The sequence below is a fragment of the Micromys minutus genome, assembly GCF_963924665.1.
Source record: "Micromys minutus genome assembly, chromosome: X".
Taxonomy (NCBI): Eukaryota; Metazoa; Chordata; class Mammalia; order Rodentia; family Muridae; genus Micromys; species Micromys minutus.
The window spans coordinates 46,553,852-46,567,491 of NC_137970.1; the positions used below are offsets into that span (position 1 = coordinate 46,553,852).

The window sequence follows — 13,640 nt, forward strand, 5'->3', positions numbered from 1 at the left end:
ACATACATACATACATACATACATACATACATATATACATACATACATAGCTTGTCTTGGTCCACACAGTAAGAGTGACAGAGTTTAAATTCCACTTCAGGTGATTGTAATGTGTGCTTTCTTGCTATTTCAGCTTACAATTTAAAGGCATATATATCATGGTGGGAAGTCATGGTGCCAAGAACCTGAGGTGGCTACTGCATCCACAGCCAGGAACAGGAACATACTGATTCTCCTGCTCAGCTGCTATTCCTTCTACTCAGTCCAGGACCTCAGCCCCTAGAATGTTGCTACCCACAGTTAGGGTGGTCTTCCCACCTCAGTTAACCTAATCCAGGTAATTCTGCATAGGTATACAGGAAGCTTGTCTCCTAAGTATTTCTTAGATTCTATCAAGTCGACAACACTAGCTGTCATGACTATCTTTAAGAGAAAAGTGGCATGCCTGCACTGAGAAAGACATGAAATTGTACATTATGAGTGTATGTAGCAAGTAGTAGTGTGCCTTAAATGACCAAGTTCAAAGAATGCCTGTTTTGCATTCTATATACTTGGTCATTAGGAAACATCTGCCTAGGATGAATTCTTGGTTACTCTTCCATTACTTCCTCATTTCTCTATCCCATACTTCTTCAGGTTGGAATATATAATGTAGTTGTCAATATGCTTACTGCTAAGCTGTAAGCTTTGAGGAGGGAAAGGGCAAAAAAAAAAAAGTATGATTAAAGGAAGGTTGAATCACTTATCCTTGTTATAATTTTATACAAGAATGGATTCCATCCCTTAAAGGCACCAAATGTAATGCTGATATGATATCGGCCTTTGCATGATTTTATCATATTATGATAATTGATTTTTTTTATTGAGCTATCATTTTCCCTTGTTTGAAATCAGTGCCCTAATCTAAGACTGTTAAGAAGTTATGATAAGTAGCAAAAACAAGAGATTTGCTGTCAGTCATAACTCAGCCTTTTACTAAAAGATCCTAGAGTTCATGTGTGGGGCAACTGGAACCCTGACACCAGGCAAAAACTGGGAAGGTTGAGCAGATTCACAAGACCCATGCAATTCTCATATCTGAGAATAGTAAGAGTTTCGTCTACTCCCAACCCAGTGTCTGCCCTGGAGCAAGTGACTACCATACTCCACATGAGGATCGGGACAACTAGTCAGATAGCACAACACAGAGCACAGAGTTCTCCATGCTAATGAGGTATCTAGATGACCCCTGGGGGTTTTAAGTCATATGTATCCATTTTCCACTACAAATAAACAGTTTGGACAAGCAAGGACTGTCTCTCTCATCAAGAGAAGGCTATGGGCGGCGCCTTGGTCATACAGAGCCATGCCGCCTAAGTTTCTTGCCGAAGGCCCCTCTGTGCTCCAGACACCATTGAAGCTAAACTGGATTTCCCCTCTCTCTGGCCAGAGCTCATCACAGGCCCACTGGCCCCTTAATTCTCAATTCCTTGCGGTTTCCAGCTGCATCTGGATGCCCAGGGTATGGGAACCCCAACCTTGTCCTCAGCCTATGCTGTTTCTCTCCCAGACTGTAACCCCCATCTGAGGCTATGTTCTACCTCGGCATTCCTCAAGCCCAGCACCCTGAGGGTGGACTGTCTGTAGCCTAGCACCTCCCTCTTTTGTCTGCCAGAGCAGCATTCTTCGAACTCCAGCAGCAAGGCAGAATGCGGAACCACGTTCATAGAGGTTTAAATTTTTCTGTAGACTGGACAGTAACAGAAAGGCAATGCTAGGATTAAATAAAAAGGTATTTGAAAATGTACTTTGTAAGATGTCATGCTGCTGATCTCATGTATCCTCTATTCTCTAACTTATTTTTGTCATGTGTCTACCACTAGTACCCTACTAGATGACCCTTACATTGGCAGTTTTATGCTACTCATTGACTCCTGATTCTGTCTTCAGATTATATTTAGCAGCTCTGAGATGAGGCCCAGAAATTTGTATTTTTCTTTCATTCTTTCTAAATAATCCTTTAAACACAACACAACCCAGATATGAGGCAGACACACTTGTTCTGCAACATGAAACACCATATATACAAGAAACAATTTACTGCCCCTGACTAAGATTCCCAGCTAAAAGCAAGTTACAATAAGAGGTTGCAAACTAGCCTTCCTTAACACTCCAAATTCCTAGTCCTCCTAGGTTATAGGGAACCCAGCCTCATGATCTCTTAACACCCCCCTCCCACTTCTGTGACTCCAGCTGCATCCTGAGTACTTCGAAGCAAAGACTGGTAAATTAAGCCAGCAATTATTGCCTTTTAAAATGATTTTGAGGGTTTTCTTTGAAAAGTCTTAGTCAATAGGAACAGAAGACTATGAATAACCCCAAAATATTTAGCTGTCTATTGAAATTTCTTTACAGTATTATGTAAAATGGGAACAGATGCAAGTAGACCAGGGCTTGGTTAGTAGGTAACAGATTTATGGACTTACTCATTTTAAAAATTAAGGTTATAAACAACATATGTCAAAGTCCTATAAAACTGCTCTGGAAAGCATCTTCCTAGAAAGCCCAAATCCCTGTTAATGTTCTGAATTTGCTCTCAGAACTGAAAGATGACATTATATACAGCTGCTTAAAACAATGCTTCCTTGAAACAAAATGGACTCTGTGTGGGTGGACACATTCAGTAGCCACCCTAATGTTTCAAGCACCTAGTCTCTTCCCAGAATGGAATTTATTCAATTCCATGAGAGAAGAAAGCTTTTTCTATTTACAAATACAGGTGGTGTTGCTATGAGTTACAGTTTTCTGGAAGCCTTCGCACATAACTCATGCTTTTAAAACAAAGGAAGTCATATGAGAGTGAAATCACCAGGTCTTTGGTCTATCCTGAAGCCTAGAGACTTGAGAGGAATCTCAATTGGCTCCTATTCCTTTTACTGTCACATCTGCAAGTCTCCTGTTGAATCTCTCTAGTCCACTGTTCCCTCTAATGAAGTCATGTTCTGTGCTCAGGGCAGTAATATCCTCAGAAGCAGATGTCTCCCATAAAGCATGACCTCATTCCTTGGAATGGGAAAAACCCACAGTCGGCTGTTGGAGTAATATTGGGAAGGACTTTGTTTAAAAATAGTTTTTGTAAATAATGTGTTCAACTTTTTATATATTTCTATTAAAAGGCAAATCTAGTTGGTTGCTGGTTTTTGTTAACCTTGCTCCTCAGTTCCAGAAGAGGCAGTCACTGAGCTACAAGTAACAGAATCCTCAGAGCCCAGACACTTCCACCCAGTTGTTTGGACAAATGGGCAAAACTTAGATTTGTCTAGATGTTAAATCTATGCTCTGTATGAGACCCCACTGAGTCACAACCTACATTTCAACTAGCCTTTACGTAATATCCCTGGAGATTAGGAAAAATAAGCCAAAGTGTTGAAGGAAAGTTACTGACCCAGATGTTCCCAGCAAAATAGTCAAGTAAGAGGATCACTAGACAAGGAAAGGACTGAGCAGAACAATTAGAAGAATGCAGTTTAAAGCCGATCCATAGTTGCCTAGAAACATAGATTGTGGTAGTTCCTGGACACTGGCTTCTCAAACCACGGCAGAGAACATGACACCCGCACACTCTGCCCCATAGACAGGCCTTTCAGTTATAACCCATGTATGCCAGTGTGCTCCTCACTTCTCTTTGTGTTTGGTAAATGCAAAAGGGGAATAAAAGGTCCAAATATTGAATTTACTAAATATGGAAGGATTTTGCTGGATTATAAGGCAATAAAATGCACATCAGTTACTCTTGATACCTGCTATTTGTAAATTAATTACTATATTCCCATAAGATGTCTGTTTCAGGAACATCTATGCATTAAAAATGAAGAATGCTAATAATTCTATAAATATTAATTGGTGAGAATAAATATTGAAAATACATTTCCCTTCCCAATTCCCATATTAGTCACCTTAGCTAGCAACCAGTCCCCTTCCAATGATCTATTAAAACTACATCTCACCATAATGCTTTTTCATGGCAAACCTCCCAAGAATCCATTTCTCCTTGAAACCTTTCCTCACACTCTAACCTTTCATCCCTCCTATTTCTAATGTCACTGGAGATAACATTGGCCCCTGATAAGAACGTGGGGGGGCAGTTAAAAAGAGATCATGACAGTTTTTGTTGCCGCTGGTTGTAATATTTATGCTTAAGTGTGTTTGACTAACATGGTTGAGAGAACTGTTAAAAATGTAAACTAAGCTAAAATCATATACCAGTTATCCTTCAAAAAAGTGCTACAAACTAGGAAAAGCATTTTTTTTAATTCTTTGTGATATTAGACATTGAACACAAAGCCTTTTGAATGATACACAACACTATATTGTTGACATATATACCCAGTCCTCTGTGTGTGTGTGTCTGTGTGTTGTTTTGTATGTAAGTGTTTGTACATGTGCACATATGTGTAGATGTGCATGTGGAGATCAGAGGTCAACATTGGATGCCTTCCTCAACTACTTTCCATCATATGTTTTTGAACAAGGCCTTCGCTAAATCTTAAGGTTGACAATTCAACTAGACCCAGGAAGTCTTCTGCCTCTCCCTCCACAGTTCTGGGATTATTAGCACATGCTGCCGTACCTAGCTCCTGACATGGCTGATGGAAAATACAGATCAGAGTGAAGTCGGTGTCTCCTCCCGAGGTGTCTCAGATTCACTCTTAAGGAACTAAGAACTTAATCTTCCAAAATGTCAAAAGACCATCTTATGCCCCACCTCCCACCCCAGCAATTGCCCAGCACACCAGGGATTGTGGGATACAATCCGTACAGTCATCAACTACAGGTGGGGAGGGAACCCGGGCACCAACAGCTGGGTCATGGCATCCTCTGGCATTACAATTCCAAAGCCACCAGATAAGCCACAGATGCCCTACGTGAGGTACAGCAGAAAGGTCTGGGACCAAGTAAAGGTTTCCAACCCTGACCTAAAGTTGTGGGAGATTGGCAAAATTATTGGTGGCATGTGGTGAGATTTCACTGATGAAGAGAAGCAAGAATATTTAAGTAAATACAAAGCAGAAAAGATTGAGTGCAGCGAGTCTATGAAGGCCTATCCCAATTCCCCTGCCTACCTTGCATACATTAATGCAAAAAGTACGGAAGCTGCATTCGAGGAGGAAAGTCGACAGAGACAGTCTCACATGGAGAAAGGAGAACCTCACATGAGCATTCAGCCTGCTGAGGATCCAGATGATTGTGATGATGGCTTTTCAACTGTGGCCTTATCAGTGAAATCCTCAGTGAGAATGTAGTACCTGATGTGCAGTCGGTTGTCACAACAGAATGCAGGTCCTCGATCGACAGGAACGACACCAGGAAGAGAAGAGGAAATTCCTGGAAAGCACAGACTCCTTTAACAATGAACTTGAAAGACTGTGTGGTCTGAAGGCGGAAGTAGACACGGAGAAGACTGCAGCTCAGATCACAGAAGGCAGGAGGAGAGGGAGGAGGAGGCCGCAGAGCAAGCTGAGGGCGGTCAGGGCAGCATTGCCCCGAGGAAGAGCAAGTCTCGAACAAAGCTGAGGAGAAGAATGAGAACATCCCAATGGAGACATAGGAGACACACCTTGAGACACTGCAGAGAGCCAGCAGAGTAGTGAAGAAGGCGAGTCTACTCCTGAGGACAAGGAGAGTGGGCAGGAGAGGGTTGACAGCATGGAGGTGGAAGGGACAAGTTACAGTAACACCTGCTCAGAGAGCAACAGCACCATAGTGGAGGAGCCGCCCACAGACCCAGTGCCAGAGGACAAGAAGGAGTAACGTTGCCTTGTTTATTGTGACCTAAAACTTTTTTAAATAAAAAAATGTGGTTGGTTGTTCATTTGTTTGTTTTAATGGTGTTGCGTGGTCTGTGTATTATTTCCTTTTCCATTTATACTATAAAGGTCATCTGCCCTTCTTTCTTAGCTTTCAACTTCTGAAACCTCAGAACTAAGGTTAATCAAGAAGATACCCATCTCTTTGAGAACTACCTTGGATGCTGCAGGATCTGCTCTTACAAATGCCTTCCTTCAGCTCACTCGGGTGCTCACCAAAGCCATAGCTTTAAATCCCCACCCCCCAGCCTAACAACAGCTTTCTGAGTCCCCTGCCTTGTGTGCTTGTACAGAGAACTCTCCTGACAGCATGAGGTGTCTGTTCACTTGCTCTCCTTATTTCACATATCAGATACCAGGAGTTCTCTTACAGGGTACGGTGTAATCTGAAACTAGCGAGACAGAGATGTCTCCCGTGGGGGCAGGGAGAGTAGTTACTGTTGTGGATTTCTCATTATGAGAGAACTGCACGTGCACATCTGTAGCGCTTTTCAGTGAAGTGAATATGGGATTTGTTCTTGGAAACTCATCCTTATTGTTCAGAGGAAAAGAAATACTTTTTTATCAGATCGGTTTTTCAAAGACATGATAGATGGCAGAGCTTAAGGGATGGAATATTCTTAAAATGCACTACAGACTTCACAGTGACTGGCCCATGCCAAAAGGAAGACAGGAATTACATTCATTCACTCAAGCATACTCCACAGTGGTGAAAACCTCAAGGATTGAGATCCCATAGATCAGAACCAAACCTACTTTTTTTATAAGCCCTTTAGTAGACTTAGAGACCAGAAACAAGATAGTTTGTAGTGTTTGCTCTCTAAAATCTAGACTAAATTTTTACTGAATAATGGTATATATGATGGTATATGTTTCTTAAAGGTCCAAACATAATAAAGAAATTAAGACCAAAAAAGAAAAAAAAAGAGAAAATGGTGATCAGGTCCTCATAATTGTACAGCAAATACTTTATTTAACTAAGACATCTCTCCATATCTGCCCAACCCCTGAATATTATTAAATGGATATTATTGGGCTTTTGTTCCTACCATGGTCACACTACCCAATGATATCCTAGAAAACAGGAGTCATACCCAAATCAATCAAAATGCTATAAAACCAAATGTTCCCAAGTACTATAAACTGTTAAAACACATACATAAAGAAAAGATGCTTCCTGGCTCATTTTGGGAAATGGATATGACCTTGATAACATGTTTCCAAGAAGGAAACTTAAGATTTCTCATATTTTAAAAAGGTTTTAAATATCCAGTCTGGTAAGACATAGCTACTAATACACTATTGGCATGAATCTGGTGGGAGTAGCCATTGTCGTTAGGGTTTCTATTGCTGTGATTAAAACATCATGACAAAAAGCAACTTGGGGAACAAAGGGTTTATTTCATCTTACTGCTTCTAGGACAGGAACTAAAGGCAGGAACTGATGCAAAGGCCATAGAGGAGTGCTGCTTATTAGTTTATTCTCCAAGGCTTACAGATCCTGCCTTGTTATCTAGCACAGGGCCACCTACCTGCCCAGAAGTGAGACCCTCCACACTAGGCTGGACTTTCCCACATCATTCACTAATTAAGAACATGTACCACAGGTAGAAGGCATTTTCCACATTGAAAATACCTCTTCCCAAATGTGTCAAGTTGATATTAAATTAGCCACCACACTAACCAGCTACATTCTGATTAGATGTAAGGCTCACTCCACAGAAGGAACCCATACCTGGCACCATTATCAGGTGAGAACCTGTGGTTAGATAGGTCATCAACCTAGGGAAGACCCTGATGCTGTCATTATTATGCTTAATGAACATAGCATTAAATTAGCGCCTAGTGAATTTTCACTATACATATGAATTAGTGTATCTCTCACATGTTATTAGAGATGCTGCTTTTTACAGTAAATTATGATTAAAAACTGAGACTCACAACTGGTCAAGGTCTAGAAATTAAGAGACTAGAATGCTTAGCCCTAAATAGGATGTTAGTCATACCTCCTTCTCCTCCAAAGACTTGGGGATCATTGCAGAAGAAGGAGCAGAAAGGTTGTTAAGAGTCAGTAGATGACTACAAGGTAATAGTGTTTGACAGAGCAAGGCAGTTGCACAAATGAGCTCACTGCAGTTGTAACAGCATGCACAAGACCTGCATGAGCTCAAGCCAAATAAAATTCCAGCATGGAGAGGAGAGGTGGGCATGAATTCCCATGCCTAGCTAAGGAGCTATTGGTAGGTTCTAGGAGAGGAAAAGTCAGTTATTCATTAAGGATTTTGGCTGCTGGTTAGTCAACAAAGATCCACTAGAATACCACACCCAGGAGTATATAGGTAGCAGATATTTTATTTGATGGGTTTTCTTTTCTTTCTTTTTTTCCAAAAACCAAGGTAGACTTAAGGGAAGTTGGGTGAGGAGTGAATATGAGCACATCTATTGTATGGAATTTTCAAAGTTTTACATGTGAAAAAGGGTTGATGAGCATTGTAAAATAATTTTAGATGTTTTTAAGGTTATTTTTCTTTGTCTTCCAATAAAGGAATAATTTATAAATGCCATTAGAAAAATCTGAAACTAGCAAATCAAATCCTGAAAAATATTTATTTGCTGTATTATGTGCCATGGCCATTTTGTGCTAGGAATGTGAAGATGATTCTATGCTATGAAAAAGTTTAATAGTGCATTTCATCAACTCAGAAGAAATAAGTCAATGATCATCTCAGATAAAAGACAATAAAACTTTAGCATTCTTTTATGATACTTCTTAGTAATCGCAGCATAGCTTGGTCTAATAAGCATGTTGCTTAAAGGCCTTCTCACTAAAGTTGGGATGCTCAACATTATCCTTGAATTTCTTTTTTTAAAAGATTTATGTTATTTTGTGTATGTGAGTATTTACCTGAATGTATGTGTGTACATACAACACATTGACATCCAATACTATTGGAGGCCTAAAAGGGCATCAGATTCCCTAAAGCTGGAGTTACAGGTGGTTGTGAGCCACCATAAGGTTCTAGAAACTGGACCCAGGTCCTCTAGAAGAGTGGCCCATGCCTTTACCTGCTGAGACACCCCGAATTACTTACTAATACAATGAAAGAAGTATAAATATCAGAGAGTTATATAAACACTTATCACTTACTGATCAGATTCTGTAGCTTAGTAAACACAAGAAATCTAATAGAAAAAGATACTGTAGGTAGAAATCCCCAAGCTGGGTAGGCCATGCATGTCCATTTCTTGTAGTATGAAGACAGTATCAGTAAAATCAGTAAATCTTCTGTTCAAATAACATTTGTAAGTTGAATATAGTTGAAAACCTCAGCTGGAAACAGTTTTTATAGGCAGTTAAATCCTTTAAGGCCATTTCAGAGTCATGTATGCCTTGAGATTATGACCCTGAACAGCAATTCATATTAGATAAAAAAGACTTGGTTACTTGAGCTTTCTGCTTACTTAGGTTTTAAATGAATGAAGTAATAGGTTTTTTTCCAAAGTGATGAGTTTACATTTATTTAATGTCCAGAGACTATTTTATCCATTCTCTTTGATATCTTGTATAATCCTTAAAACACCTCTGTCAGGTAAGTGATATTATCCTCATTGTACAAATGTGGCTGCACTAACCCAGAGATGCAGCCATTTCCTCGGTGTCACACAGCACTTGGTAAGGGGAGGACCTTCAGCTTGAATGTAATCCTATGACTTCAGAAACCATGCCTTTTCCAATCCCAGCTCCCATCCGTGTACACAGTATTTCCTGGAACAAAATTGGAAAATGTAGCAAGCTCAATAATGAAAACAGAGAAGGCATGAAAACACCATATTGAAGAATAACTAGTAAACTCTACTCTAGGATGGTCACTAAATGGCTAGAATATACTCACACTGGACCGAAGAACTCCCCTGTTAATCCCACTGTAAAAACAAACAGTAAGTCTCAGGATAAACCTCATCTCTGGTTAAAGTGAAACAACATGCACATCGGCAGACAAACTGGCCATCTTGAAATGTTCTGGGAACCCAATCTAGAGCCATATTGTAGAAATGTGGTTCTCAGTGTAACCAGTTTGTGGTTTGGCTGCCCAGCAATTTCGGCTGTATTCCTCAAAGGCAAGGCTTACAGAATTACTTCTGGAAACAACACATGTTACCTACCATCTGGGATCCTTCAACCCATGGATAGGTGTAACCTGTTCACAGGAATATGGTATAGCTTTGATTAATTACATCATGTCCCAACAGTAGATTCTCTCTGATTCCTGTGCTTTGTTGGGCAAGAATATTTGGATGATGGATTGCTATTATAACCTTTAACATATTTAATGAATTAACACATCTCAACTACTAAAGCAATCCATTTGATTCATATGCATGCAGCTCAAAATAATTCCTTGAATGTGCTTAACACTTCACACTTTCCCAAATTGTTTTTATTTCTATTGTCTCATCGATCCAAGGAACTGAAAGCTTTAATACCTCAGACTTTGAACCGAGATAAAGGAGGAGAGTGCAATTAATATTCATCATTTGACCTGGGTCAGGGTTTTCAACTCCAGCCAGACATTAGTGGCTCCTTTTCATGCCCACCCAGCAGGCTGATGGCATCAGAATCCTCAGGGGCAGGAGTCTATGCAGTGAGAGATGTTGACTCTCTTCAGGTGGTTCAAAAAGTGTAGCCAAATTTGAGGCAATGAGTTTAAATCTAAGTCCCAGGTGACAAGAACACATTCAAACGTCAGTGTCACCATGGTAGTCAGAGGCTGTGATTTAGAGAGTAGCATTCACTATAAGGGTTGAATCTTAGAACAGAATGTACTCATAAGAAACTATGTAGAAAGGAGAAAAACAGGAGCCCGAAGATTAACCTTTAATATTCATAGTGGTTAAGAATTTTGCGTCTGTTAGCCTAGCTTTTTGAAAAAAAGGCTGCATGATTTCATATTAAGAAAACACACATGACTAATCAGAGGCCTTTGTGGAGAGAACTGTGCGTGTGTTTAAGGGGATCAATGAGCATAATTTATTTAAACTTTCAAAAAGCCTCTGACTGAAGTTCTCCAGAAAAGGTTATTGTGCTTTAAGTTGTATCACCATGCACCACAAAATCAGAGGGGCCGTCCTGTGAAGAGGGTTTAAAAGGCAGGAATGATGGGCAGGGATGAATGCATATCTTGCTAGAGTAAGACATATAAACAGTAGAGTTTTGTAATCTGTTTCTGGTTTTATTTAACATTTTTATATAGCAATTGGGTGAAAGAGTGCAGTAAAATCTTTAACAAACTCTGCCAGAGTTCTGCCACTTATTGCTGTGTGACCCCCTGGCAAGTCTCTTAACCTTTCTTGTTCTATTTCCTCTTCATCTGTAAATTAGTGGAACTAGACATAAATGTCTCCTAGAAATTCTATAGATTCGCTTATCTAAGCTCCTCTCTATGCATCTACAATGAAAGTAACACCCAATCAACTTCTGTAGTTGATTAGAGCAATGTTAGGAAGTGACTAGTACAGGGTCAAGGACCAGAGAAACCATTTGTTATACAGAATTATGCACTATATGAAATTCATTGTAACCAGATTGGCAAAGCACTCTTTCTGCCAGCCATCTGCTAGAACATAAAAATAGCTTTTTTATATAGGACTGTTCTTTATAATTGGATTTAACGTTTACCACTGATTTCTTTAACAATAAGTTTATAAATCTCTTCTAGCATTTTATAGTTGAGGCTTGTGAAACATTAGAGAAAAAGTTATCTAGTTCATATCTACATTAAAGAGAATTGTAGAGAAGTGAAGTGATTCACCTAAGGTCAGAGAACAAAAATAACACTACAGAGCTATATCTCTGGACAACTTGTTCGGTTCTCTTCACGTTCTTCCTATACTTAGTTCCAAAGCAATACAAAATATGGCTTTAGAAAAAGTTGAGTCCTCAGGCCAGACTTATCTTGAAGCTGTTTTTGTTACCCTTTTTAGCTAGATATGTTGTTTGATAATTATGGATGGTACTGACATTATGTATATGAGGATTTTAGTTATCTATGAGTGCTTAGATATTATCTTATATACTATGCACTATCTTGCATATTTCTTTTGAGGTAGATACTATTCTTGACAATCCTACATGCAAAATGTTATATCATTTTTATCCCTCTCTCTCTTACTTCCAACCCTTTTGCCCCCTCACTCTCTCTCAAATCATGACCTCTTATTCTTTAATTATTGAGCTGTATATGCATACATATAGGTGTATAATCTGCTAAATTGATTTAATGCTGTACATACTTAAGGCTGACCACTTGGTATTTGATAATCTCTGGAGAGAAGGTCCCTGAAGAAAACTAATTCTCCCTTTCTTAGTGACCATTAATTGCTAGTACCTCTTCCTCTAGAGTTAGTCTGCTGACATTCTGCCCATCCATATTTGCATGTCAACTGACTGTCATTATTGAGGTCTTCTCCAGGCAATCATATTGTTAAGGTTTCATGTGTACAGCTTCACTATCATATATAGAAGATATGATCTCAAAGCCCTCATATTGGTACTCTTACAATCTTACAGCCCCCTCTTCCACAATGTTTCCTGAGAGGTTATGTTGTAGATGTTTCGTTTGGGATTAGACATCCTGTGATCTGTTGCTTTCTATATTTTAACAAGCGTGGATTCCTGTAGTAGTCTCCATATGCTTCAAAGAGAAGGTTCTTCAGTGAGGAGTAAAAATGACAAGGTATAAGAAATTAGAATGGATATAAGAAATTGGAATGCAACTACAAATTATATTAGTTTGAGAAAGTGGCAATAGTAGATTCTCTCTTGGGATTCATGACCTCACCAGCCATAGGTAGTTACCTAAGTTTACATTACCAGGCATGAATTCCTACCTATTGAGTATGTGCAATTAAACAGCTGTTGGTTACCACCAAGATATAAGTGCCACTATTGCACCATTGGGAATATCTTGTTTGGCTGATGATTGCTGCAGTGCATGGGCTTTATACAGGTATTGCTATCATTAAATTTTTAAGTATAACTGATTCAGAAAGCAAAAGTAACTTGCCCAACATCATATATGTATTTAATGTTAGCACTAGAATTCAAACCTGTTTCAGAAAAGATAACAAGGTTAATGATCTTTTTACAATTCATTATTCCTAAAGAGTATAAGCCAGAGTATTAACTCAACAAAAGACATAGATAATTCTTGGGAAAAATGCTTGGCCAACCAAGTTTGGTTTATGTTGTCTTTGTAGAGTTGCATTTTCCACTGCTGAATTTATTGAAAATTTTGAGAAGTTGTCAAATGTTATCCCCTTTTCCAGTTTCCACCACCCCAAGAATTCCCCTATTCCATCTGCCCTCCCCCTGCTTCTATGAGCGTGATCCCCCACCCAGCCACCCACTCACCTATTCACTCACTCCCACTCATTCACTCCCACCTCCCCACCCTGACATTCTCCTATACTAGGACATTGAGCCTTCACAGGACCAAAGGCCTCTCCTCGCATTTATGCTCCATATGGCCATCCTCTGCTACATATGCAACTGGGGCCATGGGTCCCTCCATGTGCACTCTTTGGTTGGTGGTTTAGTCTCTGGGAACTCTAGGGGGTCTGGTTGGTTGATATTGTTCTTCCTGTGGCATTGCAAACCCCTTCATCTCCTTCAATCCTTTCTCTAACTCCTGCATTTGGGACCCTGTTCTCAGCCCAATGATTGGCTACAGCATCTTTCTCTGTATTTGTTAGGCTCTAGCAAAGCTGCTCAGGATACAACTATATCGGGCTCCT

The 13,640-nt window shown here is 39.7% G+C and overlaps 1 protein-coding gene and 1 pseudogene across 9 annotated transcripts in view; both read left to right on the forward strand.

Annotated features, from left to right (window-relative positions):
• The window catches only part of EDA (ectodysplasin A), a gene marked incomplete at both ends in the record, with an annotated part of 368,129 nt that overhangs the window by 318,082 nt on the left and 36,407 nt on the right, over nucleotides 1-13,640 (forward strand). The window lies entirely within an intron of this gene.
• LOC308415779 (SWI/SNF-related matrix-associated actin-dependent regulator of chromatin subfamily E member 1-like) lies at nucleotides 1,689-5,790 on the forward strand (annotated as a pseudogene). The gene is made up of 2 exons: nucleotides 1,689-1,747; nucleotides 4,728-5,790. The product of its transcript is annotated as an SWI/SNF-related matrix-associated actin-dependent regulator of chromatin subfamily E member 1-like (transcript).